Genomic DNA, 14,974 nt, shown 5'->3' with positions numbered 1-14,974 from the left:
ATTCGTTAAAATAATGGAAATACTTAAAAAAAACAAACAAAAAAACAGCCATTTTTCCATAGAAATAAATAATCAATATGTTAATGTTTTACTTTCTTGAGATAATCAACCGCAAACAAATGAATAAGTAATCTAATAAGTATATCTTAAAATGCTCTAAAAGCAAGCTATATATTCCCCAAAAAAATCACTTTCGTAAAACAAACTTTACAAAATTTGTCATCTGGTAGATAATGTTCATAGTCATGTTCATTCAGTCGTGCACGAACAAACCTTACGTGCAAGCGAGAAGAATGTTGCAAGGAAATGAACACGAGACTTTTTTTTTTGTATAAGAGTTGCATGACCATTCTTAAAGAAAAAAATGAATCAAAGGAGAGTAGAGTGATAGATTTATTTCAGACATATATGCATGTTTGTGTGTGTGTGTGTTTGCTACGTGAGTTTGTATGTATGTCTATATATTTTCAGATAGTTTAGATTATTACGTTTTAGCTATATGTCCCATCATTTCATCATAATGAATTAACAATAAACAATGCTCTCACAATCAAACACAAACATATACATACATATGATTGTGCGTATAGAGAGATAGACAGATAGACAGATCGATAGAGAATGAGAGACAGAGTGGGAGATTTGTGTTTCACACATGCAATTTCACAAATGAGAGTCCATCAGAATTTGCAGCTGAAGTCCCGGTATGTTTCATCCTTCGCAGCTTTCTTTGTTGATGGCCATGGTTGTGGCCCTGTCCTGCTTCATGGGATCTGCTCTCGCCATGCCCGAGCCCTATGCCTTCCCTGACGCTGACGCCGTGGCAGAGGCCGAACCCTGGCGCTATAGGCCCCATGGGCACGTCCATACCCACTACCATAGGCCCTACGGACTCCACAGTCATGTCTACTGGCACTAAGCAGTCACAGAGTGCAGTGTAGAAGACCCATTACCGCCAATTAAGATTTCTTTCTCTCTCTTGCTCTCTGCATATGTTTGTCAAAGTACCGATATCAGTGTGGATACCTTTGCAAACTGATTTTTCTACTTCCGTTCGTAATGATTTCTTCAAGATACTAGCTAAACACTCAAAATGTATCTTGAGAAAGAAATGGAATTGCTACTTCTTTCCAAATTAAAAGATGTGCAAGAACAGTCTTTGTTTCATTTTCTTACATGGTTTTATTGGATTATGACGATCTTATTGTCGGTAATAAAAAAATACATATTCACGTATATACACACACATATGTGTAATCATGTGTATATAGATATATATGTATATATACACTGTATATATATGTAAATATATACTGTATGTATTCACATGTATGTAATCATATGAATATATATAAAAATATATGCCTATACAGATTTATATATAGCTACACATACACACACATATATGTGCGTGTGTACTTGTGTGTGTGTGTAAGAAAAAATGTGCATATATGTATATATATAATTTCATTTTCTTACATGATTTTATTGGATTATAACGATCTTATTGTCGGTAATAAAAGAATACATATTCACGTATATACATATATATACATATGTGTAATCATGTGCATACAGATATATATATGTATATATATGTAAATATATACTGTATGTATACATATGTATGTATATAAATGAAAAAAAATATATATCAATATATATGCCTATACAGATTATATATAGCTACACATACACACACATATATGTGCGTGTGTACTTGTGTGAGTGTGTACGAAAAATGTGCATATATGTATATATACATTTATATATATACACACATATAAGTTATACATAGATATACGTAAAATATGTCCATATATACATATATTTATAACCATATACAAATATATATGTATATATACATGTGTGTGTATACACTATATATATGTATATATACACTGCATATATATATATGTATAAATACTATATATACATATATACATTTATATATAAACATATATGTATATACAGATGTATATATATATCTATATATGCACAAACGCACACACACATATATATGTGTGTATGTATACGCAGTGTGTAAATATGTATATATACATACATCAATATATATGCATATATATATATATATATATATATATATATATATATATATATATATATACGAATATATTTATGCCACAATAGATAAATCTATATAGGTATAAATATAAATACATATATTATACCTATAGATATATATATTGTATCTATATAAATAAATATATGTATGTATATACGTATACACATATATTTGTATCTATACGTATATATACATATATACACACACATATATATTATATTCATAAATAAATATATACATACATTATGTATGTATGTATACAGGGACCTAAATATATATATGTACATACATATATTTATGTATATGTGTGTATGTGTGTGCACAGACACGCACACATATATACATATATATGTGTACATGTGTGTATACATACATATATAATTTATATATACACTAATTTATATATATGTAAACATGTTCATACATATATACATATATATATATGTTTTTGTGGACATGTGTACATATATATGTACACATTCTATGGCTGTTGTTCCACGTCTTTCTTTTTTAATCCTTTAAATTGAATATGGGTTAAAAATGATTGTGTCATAACTAAATGCCTTGCATTCCATTATGATTTCCACCGGACTTCCTTTCTTTGTGTCTAAAAATCCTACGCTGTGCCTGACAAGGCATTAAGATATGGTGGCTAAGGGAACAGTTTAGCCATCCTGATTGTCAGCGGCCTATTGGCTGGCGAACAATAGATCGAAAGCTCTATAGCCTTAACTGGTGAGACTGCAGATTGACCATTTTATTACAGTCGTGTATATTCTCGTGTTATGGGTATTATAACATCACAATTCATCTTCGTTGTTATTTTTTGTTATTGTTATTATTTTATTGTTTTTCTTTTTGTACTTTTCATACGACTGAGAGGCTAGGTTTCGTCAGTGGTAGTAGTGCATGTAACAAAACCGGTAACCGGAAATCCGGAATATTATGAAAGGTTAAATGTCAGCTGTGACATCTTGTGAGGAACGAAGGAACGCTAGCAAAACCTCCAAACTATCGGAAATTTGGCTTATCACTTTATTTTCGATAAGATATATGAAAATCGAGAGAGGTGTCAATTAAAATGTGCATGGATTAAAAAGCTTTTATTCAATGATATGGAAATGTTAATTTTGTTACGAATAACATAATCTGCGAGGTCACTGTAGCTGGGGATGACCTTTTCTACCAGTGCCTGTAATGGCGACGGTATCCATAGCCTCCATAACCATACCTACGACGCCCATAGCCCCAAGGATCAGGGTCAGCCAAGGGGTCAGGACCAGCCAAGGGGTCTGGGTCAGCCAAGGCAAGGGCGTCGGGCATAGCGCGAGCGGATCCCAAGAAGCATGCCAGGGCCGCCAGCATGGCCATCAAGAAGGAGATCTGCGAAAAGGAGCCTCTCGTCATATTCCGGCTCGTTAAGTCACATATAGATTCAAAATAGTGTCATGGCTGATTACTGAAGGCGCAAAATGTTTGGTAGAGTCCATATGGGTTGATAAACACTTAATTAAGCAAGAAGCTGCTAAGCCTATAGCTTTTGGACATTACAATTATAGTGACACTCACAAGCTTCATCTTGAAACAGGACAGCGTGTTGTCTCGATGCAGGTTAAGTGCAAGATAGGCTGCTCTCGATTCGTCAGAGCTTTTATACACCCCTTGTAGAGCATTGGGGTTCCCCTAGTATTTCCTGGAAATATACAGGGGGTAGGAGATCAGGGGCTTTATTCCAGAGATGTTTTTTCTTTTCTTTCTCGCATGAATGTTGTTGAATACTTGTCTAATCTCATACACACACGGGAGCATAATCTGAGATTGTGAGTGTGTATGTGTTCGTGTTTGTGTTTACGAGGATGTATGTTGGATGGTAGATATACATATGGAAGTGAATCTAGGTGCGTGTACACACACACACACACACACACACACACACACACACACACACACACAACATAAAAACTGGACGTCAAGTAACCTAGTAACAAAACCGGGATAAGGGAAACTTCCATAACTTTCCAGAAAGTCTAAGCCGAGCGACGCCTTGAATATTCTTGCTTTTTGGCAATACGTTTTCATGTCACAGTTGAATAAGTATATATACATACATATGTGTGTTTGCATAGGTAAATATATGCATACATACATATACATGTATATGTATATACATACATATATTTTCAAGTGTATATACATACATATTTATGTATATATATGTGTAAATATAGATATAAAGGTGTATATACATATACATATATACCATATATTTATATATGTACGTAAAGATATATATACATATATATACATACACACATATATGTATAAATAGTTTTGTGTATATATATTGTGTGTATGCATGTGTATATATATAGAAGTACATATATAGATAGATATAAATGTGTATATATATATATATATATATATATATATATGGATACATAACCACATTCATATACATACAGAATCCATATATTATCCATAGATAGATAATTACCCAAATATATACATGTATATATTTATATATATGTATATATACACTTATATATATACACATAAATGTATGTACATGTATACACACATATTCTTATTGGTATACACATCCGACGCGCAACCCACACACACATATATTGATATGCTGTGCATATACATATATATTTACATATTCATATATATACATGTATATGTATACTTATATCTATTTATACATATATATATATGCATGTGTATATATATGTGTGTACTTATATATGTATATATATAAGTGTGCGAGCGTGTGTGTATAAATGTATAATACTAAGCTTTCTACGCGTGGCCATAAATAAACCTTGTCATTTTTTCCTAAACTAAAATACATCAAAACCCCAAAAGGCCGGGTACACATGGCATGGTAATTTCAACGCTTCCATAATCGTGCATATATATGGATCTATACATATGTATTGCGTGTTTAGTGATATGTCTGAACGCATGCGCACGGGTCGACATTTTCAGAGAATACACGTCTTGGGGCCAATGATGGAAAAAACCCACACGAACTGAGGGCAAGAGAGGAATCAGCTGACCGGGGGGTATATAAGGAGGAGTCTCAGCATCCAGATCGCCCTAAGCCGTAGAGGTTGAAGCAACTCCCCAGCAAACATGAAGCTGGTGAGTCTTTGTCCTTTTTCATATGACAAGTTTCACCCGATATATATATACATATACACCTTATTAGGTGGCCATGTGTTTTTTCTTTCTTTTTTAGATAACCTTCACAGAGAAAAAAATATTTCTTTTAGGATTATATATGTATTTTCATATTCAGCTAACCAAAATAATAAATAACACTTGCTTAACAACATTAATTCAGAAAGGAAAATCGAATCTACATAATGCAAATGCTTATAAAAAGAGAGAAAAAAGACATTTTTCCAAATAAATTAGTGTGTTCATATTTTACTCCTGACATAATCAACCGTAGTAAATAACTAATCTAATAAATGTTCTTTAAAATGCTTGAAAAGGAAATATATATTCCAAAAAAATAACTTTCGTAAAACAATCTTCACAAAATTTGTCATCTGAATAGATAGCATATGTTCATAATCATGTTCATTCAGTTCTGCACGAACAAACCCTGCGGCCACGTGAACTAGTTAAGGAACCGATATGTGCAAGAAAATGAACAGTAGTCTTTTTTCTTTCCTTTTTTTTGTATGAGTTGCATAACCATCGTTATTGAAGGAATATTGAATCAAAGGCGAGTAGTGATGGATTTATTTGATGTATATATGCATGTTGGTTTGTGTGTTTGCTACGTATGTTTGTATATGCATGTCTGTCTATATTTCCAGATATCTATTGGTATGCCCCTCTAAAATTAGTATAGATTATTACGTTTCAGATATATGTCCCATCATTTTATCGTAATGAATTAACAGTAAATAGTGCACTCACAATCACACATACAATTACGTACGTATGTTTGTGCGTGTAAAGAGAGATAAACAGACAGATTCGTAGAGAAAGAAAAAGAAAGACAGAAAGTCAAAGAGAGTGGGAGATTTGTGTTTTAGAGAGGCAATTTCATAAGTGAGAGTCCATCAGAATTTGCAGCTGAAGTCCCGATATGTTTCATCCTTCACAGCTTTCTTTATTGATGGCCATGGTTGTGGCCCTGTCCTGCTTCATGGGATCTGCTCTCGCCATGCCCGAGCCCTATGCCTTCCCTGACGCTGACGCCGTGGCAGAGGCCGAACCCTGGCGCTATAGGCCCCATGGGCACGTCCATACCCACTACCATAGGCCCTACGGACTCCACAGTCATGTCTACTGGCACTAAGCAGTCACAGAGTGCAGTGTAGAAGACCCATTACCGCCAATTAAGATTTCTTTCTCTCTCTTGCTCTCTGCATATGTCTGTCAAAGTACTGATATCAGTGTGGATACCTTTGCAAACAGATTTTTCTACTTTCGTTCGTAATGATTTCTTCAAGATACTAGCTAAACACTCAAAATGTATCTTGAGAAAGAAATGGAATTGCTACTTTTTTTTCCAAATTAAAAGATGTGCAAGAACAGTCTTTGTTTAATTTTCTTACATGTTTTTATTAGATTATGACGATCTTATTGTCGGTAATAAAAACAAATACATATTCACGTATATATATATATATATATATATATATATATATATACATATATGTGTAATCATGTTCATATAGATATATATGTATATACACGCTGTATATATATATATATATATATATATATATATATATATGTAAATATAAACTGTATGTATACATATGTATGTATATATTTGAAAATATCTCTATATATATATATCAATATATATGCCTATACAGATTATATATAGGCACACACATATTTGTGCGTGTGTATTTGTGCATATATGTATATATATACACATTTATGTATATATACATATATGTTATATATAGATATACGTAAAATATGTCCATATATACATATATTTATATACATATATAAAAATATATGTATATATACATGTGTGTGTATACGCTATATATGTATATATACTATATATATATATATATATATATATATATATACTATGTATACACATATATACATTTATATATAAACATATATGTATATACAGATGTATATGTATTTATATATACACAAACACGCACACACACATATATGTGTGTATGTACACGCAGTGTTTAAATATGTGTGTATATACATACATCAATATATATGCATATATATACATACGTATATATTTATGCCGGAATAGATACATATATATACAGGTATAAATATAAATACATCATATATATTATACCTATATCGATGAGATATATGAAAATCGAGAGAGGTGTCAGTTAAAATGTGCATGGATTAATAAGCTTTTATTCAGTGATATCAGAATGTTAATTTTGTTCTGTTACGAATAACATAATCTACGAGGTCACTGTAGCTCGGGATGACCTTTTCTACCAGTGCCTGTAATGGCGACGGTATCCATAGCCTCCATAACCATACCTACGACGCCCATAGCCCCAAGGATCAGGGTCAGCCAAGGGGTCAGGACCAGCCAAGGGGTCTGGGTCAGCCAAGGCAAGGGCGTCGGGCATAGCGCGAGTGGATCCCAAGAAGCATGCCAGGGCCGCCAGCATGGCCATCAAGAAGGAGATCTGCGAAAAGGAGCCTCTCGTCATATTCCGGCTCGTTAAGTCACATATAGATTCAAAATAGTGTCATGGCTGATTACTGAAGGCGCAAAATGTTTGGTAGAGTCCATATGGGTTGATAAACACTTAATTAAGCAAGAAGCTGCTAAGCCTATAGTTTTTGGACATTACAATCATAGTGATACTCACAAGCTTCATCTTGAAACAGAGGACGTGTTGTCTCGATGCAGGTTAAGTGCAAGATAGGCTGCTCTTGATTCTTCAGAGCTTTTATACTCCCCATGTAGAGCATTGGGGTTCCCCTAGTATTTCCTGGAAATATACAAGGGATGGGAGCTTTACTCCAGAGATTTTTTTTCTTTCTCGCATGAATTTTGTTGCGTACTTGTCTATTCTTATACACACACGAGAGCATAATCTGAGATTGTGAGTTTGTATGTGTGCGTGTTTGTGTTTGCGAGGATGTACGTCGGATGGTAGATATACATATGGAAGTGAATCTAGGTGCGTGTACACACTCACACACACACAAAACATAAAAACTGGGCGTCAAGTAGCCTAGTAACAAAACCGGGATAAGGGAAAATTCCATAACTTCACAGAAAGTCTAAGCCGAGTGACGCTTTGAATATTCTTGCTTTTTGGCAATATATTATCATGTTACAGTTGCATTAAGCATATATACATACATTTGTGTGTGCATAGGTAAATATATGCATATATACATCTATGTATATGTATATACATACATATATTTTCAAGTGTGTATACATATATATTTATGTATATGCATATGCGTAAATATAGATATAAAGGTGTATATACATATACATATATACCATATATTGATATATGTACGTAAAGATATATATACATATATATACATACGCACATATACGATAAATATTTTTGTGTATATATATTGTGTGTATGCATATGCATATATATAGAACTAAATATATAGATAAAGATAACCACATTCATATATATACGGAATCCATATATTATCCAGAGATAGATAATTACCCAACTATATACATGTATATATTTATATATATGTATATATGCACATATATATACATAATTATGTATGTATATGTATACACACATATATATTGTAATATGTAAATACATTAGACGCACAACGCATACACACATACATATATAGATATGCTGTGCATATACATATATATTTTCATATTTATATATATACACATGCATATGTATATATGTAAAACAATATGTATACTTATATCTATTTATACATATATATACATGTGTATATATATGTATATATATATGTGTGTACTTATATATGTATATATATGTGTGTACTTATATATGTATATATTGTGCGAGCGTGTGTGTATGGCAGTTCAACTTGATAATTAAGAACTATATAAATGTACAATAATAAGCTTTCTACGCGTGGCCATAAATAAACCTTGTCATTTTTTCCTAAACTAAAATACATCAAAACCCCAAAAGGTCGGGTACACATGGCATGGTAATTTCAGCGCTTCCATAATCGTGCATACATATGGATCTATACAGATGTATTGCGTGTTTAGTGTTATGTCTGAACGCATGCGCAAGTATCGACATTTTTAGAGAATACACGTCATGGGGCTAATGATGGAAAAACCCACACCGACTGAGGGCAAGAGAGGAATCGGCCATGGTTGTGGCCCTGTCCTGCTTCATGGGATCTGCTCTCGCCATGCCCGAGCCCTATGCCTTCCCTGACGCTGACGCCGTGGCAGAGGCCGAACCCTGGCGCTATAGGCCCCATGGGCACATCCATACCCACTACCATAGGCCCTACGGACTCCACAGTCATGTCTACTGGCACTAAGCAGTCACAGAGTGCAGTGTAGACGACCCATTACCGCCACTAAGATTTCTTTCTCTCCCTTGCTCTCTGCTTATGTCTGTCAAAGTACCGATATCAGTGTGGATACCTTTGCAAACAGATTTTTCTACTTCCGTTCGTAATGATTTCTTCAAGATACTAGCTAAACACTCAAAATGTATCTTGAGAAAGAAATGGAATTGCTACTTCTTTCCAAATTAAAAAATGTGTAAGAAGTCTTAGTTTCATTTTCTTACATGGTTTTATTGGATTATGACGATCTTATTGTAATATTGTAATAAAAGAATACATATTCACGTATATATATACACACACACATATGTGTAATCATGTGCTTATAGATATAAATGTATATATACTGTATATATATGTAAATATATACTGTATGTATACATACGTATGTATATATATGAAAATATCTATATATATATCAATATATATGCCTATACAGATTACATATAGCCACACACACATATATATGTGCGTGTGTCTTTGTGAGTGTGTACGAAAAATGTGCATATATTTATATATATATACATATATGTTATATATAGATATACATAAAATATGTCCATATATACATATATTTATATACATATATAAAAATATATGTATATATACACATGTGTATGTGTATACGCTTTATATATGTATATATATATATATATACTGCATATATATACTGCATATATATATATATATATACTATATATACACACATATACATTTATATATAAACATATATAAAAATATATGTATATATACATGTGTGTGTATACGCTTTATATATGTATATATATATATATATATATACTGCATATATATATATATATATATATATATATATATATATACTATATATACACACACACATATATACATTTATATATAAACATATATGTATATACAGATGTATATATATTTATTTATGCACAAACACGCATACACATATGTGTGTATGTATACGCAGTGTTTAAATATGTTTATATACATACATCAATATATATGCATATATATATATTTATACGTATATATTTATGCCGGAATAGATAAATATATGTATAGGTATAAATATAAATATATCATATATATTATACTTATATCGATGAGATATATGGAAATCGAGAGAGGTGTCAATTAAAATGTGCATGGATTAAAAAGCTTTTATTCAGTGATATCGAAATGTTGATATCGAAATGTTAATTAATATACATATATACCATATATTGATATATGTACGTAAAGATATATTTACATATATATATACATACACACATATATGTATAAATATGTTTGTGTATATATATTGTGTGTATGCATATGTATACGTATAGAACTAAATATATAGATAAGAATGTGTATAAGTACATGGATACATATACTTTGAATCTGCATTCATATATACATACATAATCCATATCTTATCCAGAGATAGATAGTTACCCAAATATGTACATGTATAGATTTATATATATATATGTATATATACACATATATATACACATAATTATGTATGTATATGTATACACACACATATATTGTAATATGTAAACACATCAGACGCAAAACACGCACACACATACATATATAGATATGCTGTGCATATACATATATATTTTCATATTTATATATATATATATACACATGTATATGTACATATGTAAAAAAAATATGTATACTTATATCTATTTATACATATATATACACATGTGTATATATATGTATATATATATGTGTGTACTTATATATGTATATATTGTGCGAGCGTGTGTGTATGGCAGTTCAACTTGATAATTAAGAACTATATAAATGTACAATAATAAGCTTTCTACGCGTGGCCATAAATAAACCTTGTCATTTTTTCCTAAACTAAAATACATCAAAACCCCAAAAGGCCGGGTACACATGGCATGGTAATTTCAGCACTTCCATAATCGTGCATACATATGGATTTATACATCTGTGTTGCGTGTTAGTGCTATGTCTGCACGCATGCGCAAGTATCGACATTTTCAGAGAATACACGTCTTGGGGCCAATGATGGAAAAAAACCACGGACTGAGGGCAAGAGAGGAATCAGCTGACCGGGGGGTATATAACGTCTCAAGGAGGACCCATTACCGCCAATTAGGTTTCCTCCTTTTCATACCAGCTAAACACTTAAAATGTATCATGAGAAAAAAAGGAATTGCTATTTCTTTCCAAATTAAAATATGTGCAAGAACAGACTTTGTTTCATTTCCTTACATGACATTACTGGATTGTGACAGTGTTATCGGTATAACGTATAACTAGTAATGTAAAGAATTTCAGTTACGATAATAAGAAAAAAGAATGCAATGTGTTTTGTGCTATCTTTACTTCAACACATATTCACGTATATATATATATATATATATATATATATATATATATATATATATACGTGAATTTGTGTTGAAGTAAAGATAGCACAAAACACATTGCATTCTTTTTTCTTATTATCGTAACTGAAAGTCTTTACATTACTAGTTATACGTTATATATCTATCTATATATATATATATATATATATAGATAGATATATGTATATATATACTGTATATATATATGTATGTAAATACTGTAAATATACATATATATATATATATATATATATATATAAATATATATCTATATGCAAATTTACACACTTAGATTTGTGTGTAAATAGGTATATATAGGTATGTTTATATTTAGATATATATTATATATGGATATACGTAAAACACGTTCATATGAATACATATATAAACAAATATGTGTGTACGCAATATGTATGTATATATATACTGTATATATATATATGTATATATACACTATATATATTTATATAAATATATATATGCATATACAAATTTACGTATATGTATACACCACACAAACACATATATGTGTGTATATCCACACGCATATATGTATATGTATATATTTACATACATGCATATATAAAGAAAAGAAAACCTATTGCCTTGAGCAGTCAAACGCAGGTGTCGTAGGGGAAGTAGCTGCCGTGGTACAGGTGTTAGCGCGCCGAACATCCAATCAGGCAAAGATGAGACTCCCAAATAACCTCTCAAATAATGAACTGAAAGAGGCTGATTTCCTGCAGTGGAATAAATGGCTGTGTGTGTGTGTTTAAACGTGTGCACATATATGTATATGTGTGTGTGGCAATTATATATATACACATATATATTATATATATTATATATATATATATATATATATATATATATATATATATATATATATATATATATATATATGGTGGTTGGGTGGTTCTTCCAGAGTGAAGAAGTAAGTGTCGTCTACCTCCCAGAGCTCATTCTATACCTGCTGTTCTACTTTTTCCTTTTGAATATTTAAATTGAGTGGGTTTTAAATGATTGTGCCATAGCTAAATGCCTTCCATAATGCTTTCTACTTTCCTTATTCCCGTGGCTTCCTTTCTTTCAGTTCCTGTAAATCCTACGCTGTGCCTGGCTAAGGAAACTTTGCCCTTTAGCCAACCTGATTGTCAGTGGCCTATTGGCTGGCGAACAATAGGTCGAAAGCTCTTTAGCCTTGCCTGGTGAGACTGCAGGTTGAACATTTTAGTCGTAAATTCTCGTGTTATGCGTATTATAACATCACACTTTTTCCTAGATGTTACTTTTTGTTATTGTTGTTATTTTACTGTTTTGTTATTGTCGCTTATTACTTATTCTTGAGTTTAACAAGCGTTTCTTATTAAGTAGGCATAGTATCCCTAGACTGATTGATAAATTATTAAAAATCATCTGCCGTGTCAACAGCTAAGGTCTAGTACCCCTAGATCACAAGGTATGTGTATCTACCTCCTCTCTGGGTTTAGAAGCTCTCGCTATTTGAATGGTCAATACAGGTGCCAGGAAGTCATGTCACTGAAAATTTGCTCATATCATTTAAACATATACATATTTTATATTTACAGAAACCCTGATTTAGATTGCTCTAGATATGATTGTCTATTGCCTTTTTTATGGCAATGATTCAAGAGTTACAAAGGAATTCATTATATATGTTCATTGGCGACTTCAGTGTCCACATTATTCACATTCGCTCACTTCCATGCTGCCTATGACTTCTCTTGTCTCTCTAGCTGCGAACTTGTTGAAGCTCCCACCCATTTCTCGGGAAATCGTCTTGACGTATTTTTCACCAATATTCCTCTTCTTCTTTAATGTCAGTGTCGGTACCCCCATTGGTTCCTCTGATTATAGTCCCATAAGCACAGCGTTTCAGCCCAATATTTCTGTGCCTGATTTTACGCTGTCGCATAAGTCTACCTAAAATCACGCATCAATCGGGCCATGCTAAAAATTATATATATAACATTAATTGGAAGTATATTTACAGGGCAGATTGACCTATGTCATCTCTTACCTCTAAACTCACTTACATTATTAGTAGTAGGGTTCCATCATCAGAGGCAAATCATGGCTTACCTGTAGAATGCAGACAGGGTCTACGGAATAAACTGCTTAAAGATTATGGTACTCTACTCGTTCTGATATTTCGTGAGATAATTACGATCATGTTCGTAGAGCTGCTGAACATGTCTATAGAGCTGCAGAAATAAATTACAATAATTATCTGAAGGAGGTTCTTACAGGTACACCCCAAGCACATAAAATTAGTGGCCCTTGAAGCCTGCTTTGTTTGGCAGGGATTCCGATATTCCCTCTATTACTAGACCTGACTGGGCTTTTGCTTCTCATCCATCAGAGAAAGCTGAAATATTTTCTTTTTGGTGTAAGCGTTGCTGAATGAAATTAATTCCTACTAAAACCAATAGCATGAATTTTAACCATTCAAGAACCTGCAAGTTATCAGCTTATTAAAGACATTAAAATTGCTTGGTGTAATTTTAGGTCCTAAATTGATTTCTGAGGATCATATCAGAGCACCGGCCTCTCTTATTTCCCAGAAGGCTTTATTATTGAGAAAATGTAGATCTGTTTTCACTGTTTTTCCATTTATTTTGCCTTTCTTTAAGTATTGCAATCCAGTGTGGATGTAATTTACAGCTTTTGGATCATTCTTGTAACTTATCAAGTTTCTATTACATAACCTTAATATACGACTTGAACATTGTCGAATGGTTGGGGCTCTGACTTTATTCTCTAAGATTTTGAACATTAATGAACATCCTCTTCATAGTGCGTTGCCTATTCGCCAGACGAGTCAGAGTTTGCGAGTGAACGTGCACGCATTTCAGCCAATCTTCTCCTCAACCAACTAACTTCCCCGGACATGTATCCCTTCTGTGGCTGAAGTATGGAACTTCTTGACGAAATTGTTTCTGAAGTT

The 14,974-nt window shown here is 32.3% G+C and overlaps 4 long non-coding RNA genes across 4 annotated transcripts in view; 2 read left to right on the top strand and 2 right to left on the bottom strand.

The window, feature by feature from the left end:
• LOC125041355 overlaps positions 1-1,155 on the top strand; it is a 1,500-nt gene extending 345 nt beyond the window's left edge. The window contains exon 2 of the long non-coding RNA XR_007116259.1: positions 725-1,155. This is a non-coding gene — a long non-coding RNA (uncharacterized LOC125041355). The remainder of the gene's footprint in view (positions 1-724) is intronic.
• Positions 1,156-3,174: 2,019 nt separating this feature from the next.
• On the bottom strand, positions 3,175-3,779 carry LOC125041357. The gene is made up of 2 exons (XR_007116261.1): positions 3,656-3,779; positions 3,175-3,469 (listed from the first exon to the last, which is right to left on the bottom strand). It is a non-coding gene; the product is annotated as an uncharacterized LOC125041357 (long non-coding RNA).
• A 1,301-nt stretch (positions 3,780-5,080) lies between these two features.
• On the top strand, positions 5,081-6,645 carry LOC125041358. Its single transcript, XR_007116262.1, has 2 exons — positions 5,081-5,233; positions 6,213-6,645. It is a non-coding gene; the product is annotated as an uncharacterized LOC125041358 (long non-coding RNA).
• Positions 6,646-7,452: 807 nt separating this feature from the next.
• Positions 7,453-8,073, bottom strand: LOC125041356. Its single transcript, XR_007116260.1, has 2 exons — positions 7,939-8,073; positions 7,453-7,752 (listed from the first exon to the last, which is right to left on the bottom strand). It is a non-coding gene; the product is annotated as an uncharacterized LOC125041356 (long non-coding RNA).
• Between the last annotated feature and the right edge of the window lie 6,901 nt (positions 8,074-14,974).

The sequence above is a fragment of the Penaeus chinensis genome, chromosome 30 (genome assembly GCF_019202785.1).
Source record: "Penaeus chinensis breed Huanghai No. 1 chromosome 30, ASM1920278v2, whole genome shotgun sequence".
Lineage (NCBI taxonomy): Eukaryota > Metazoa > Arthropoda > Malacostraca > Decapoda > Penaeidae > Penaeus > Penaeus chinensis.
The sequence above is the reverse complement of the archived record's forward strand: the minus strand, read 5'-3'. Positions and strand labels throughout refer to the sequence as shown.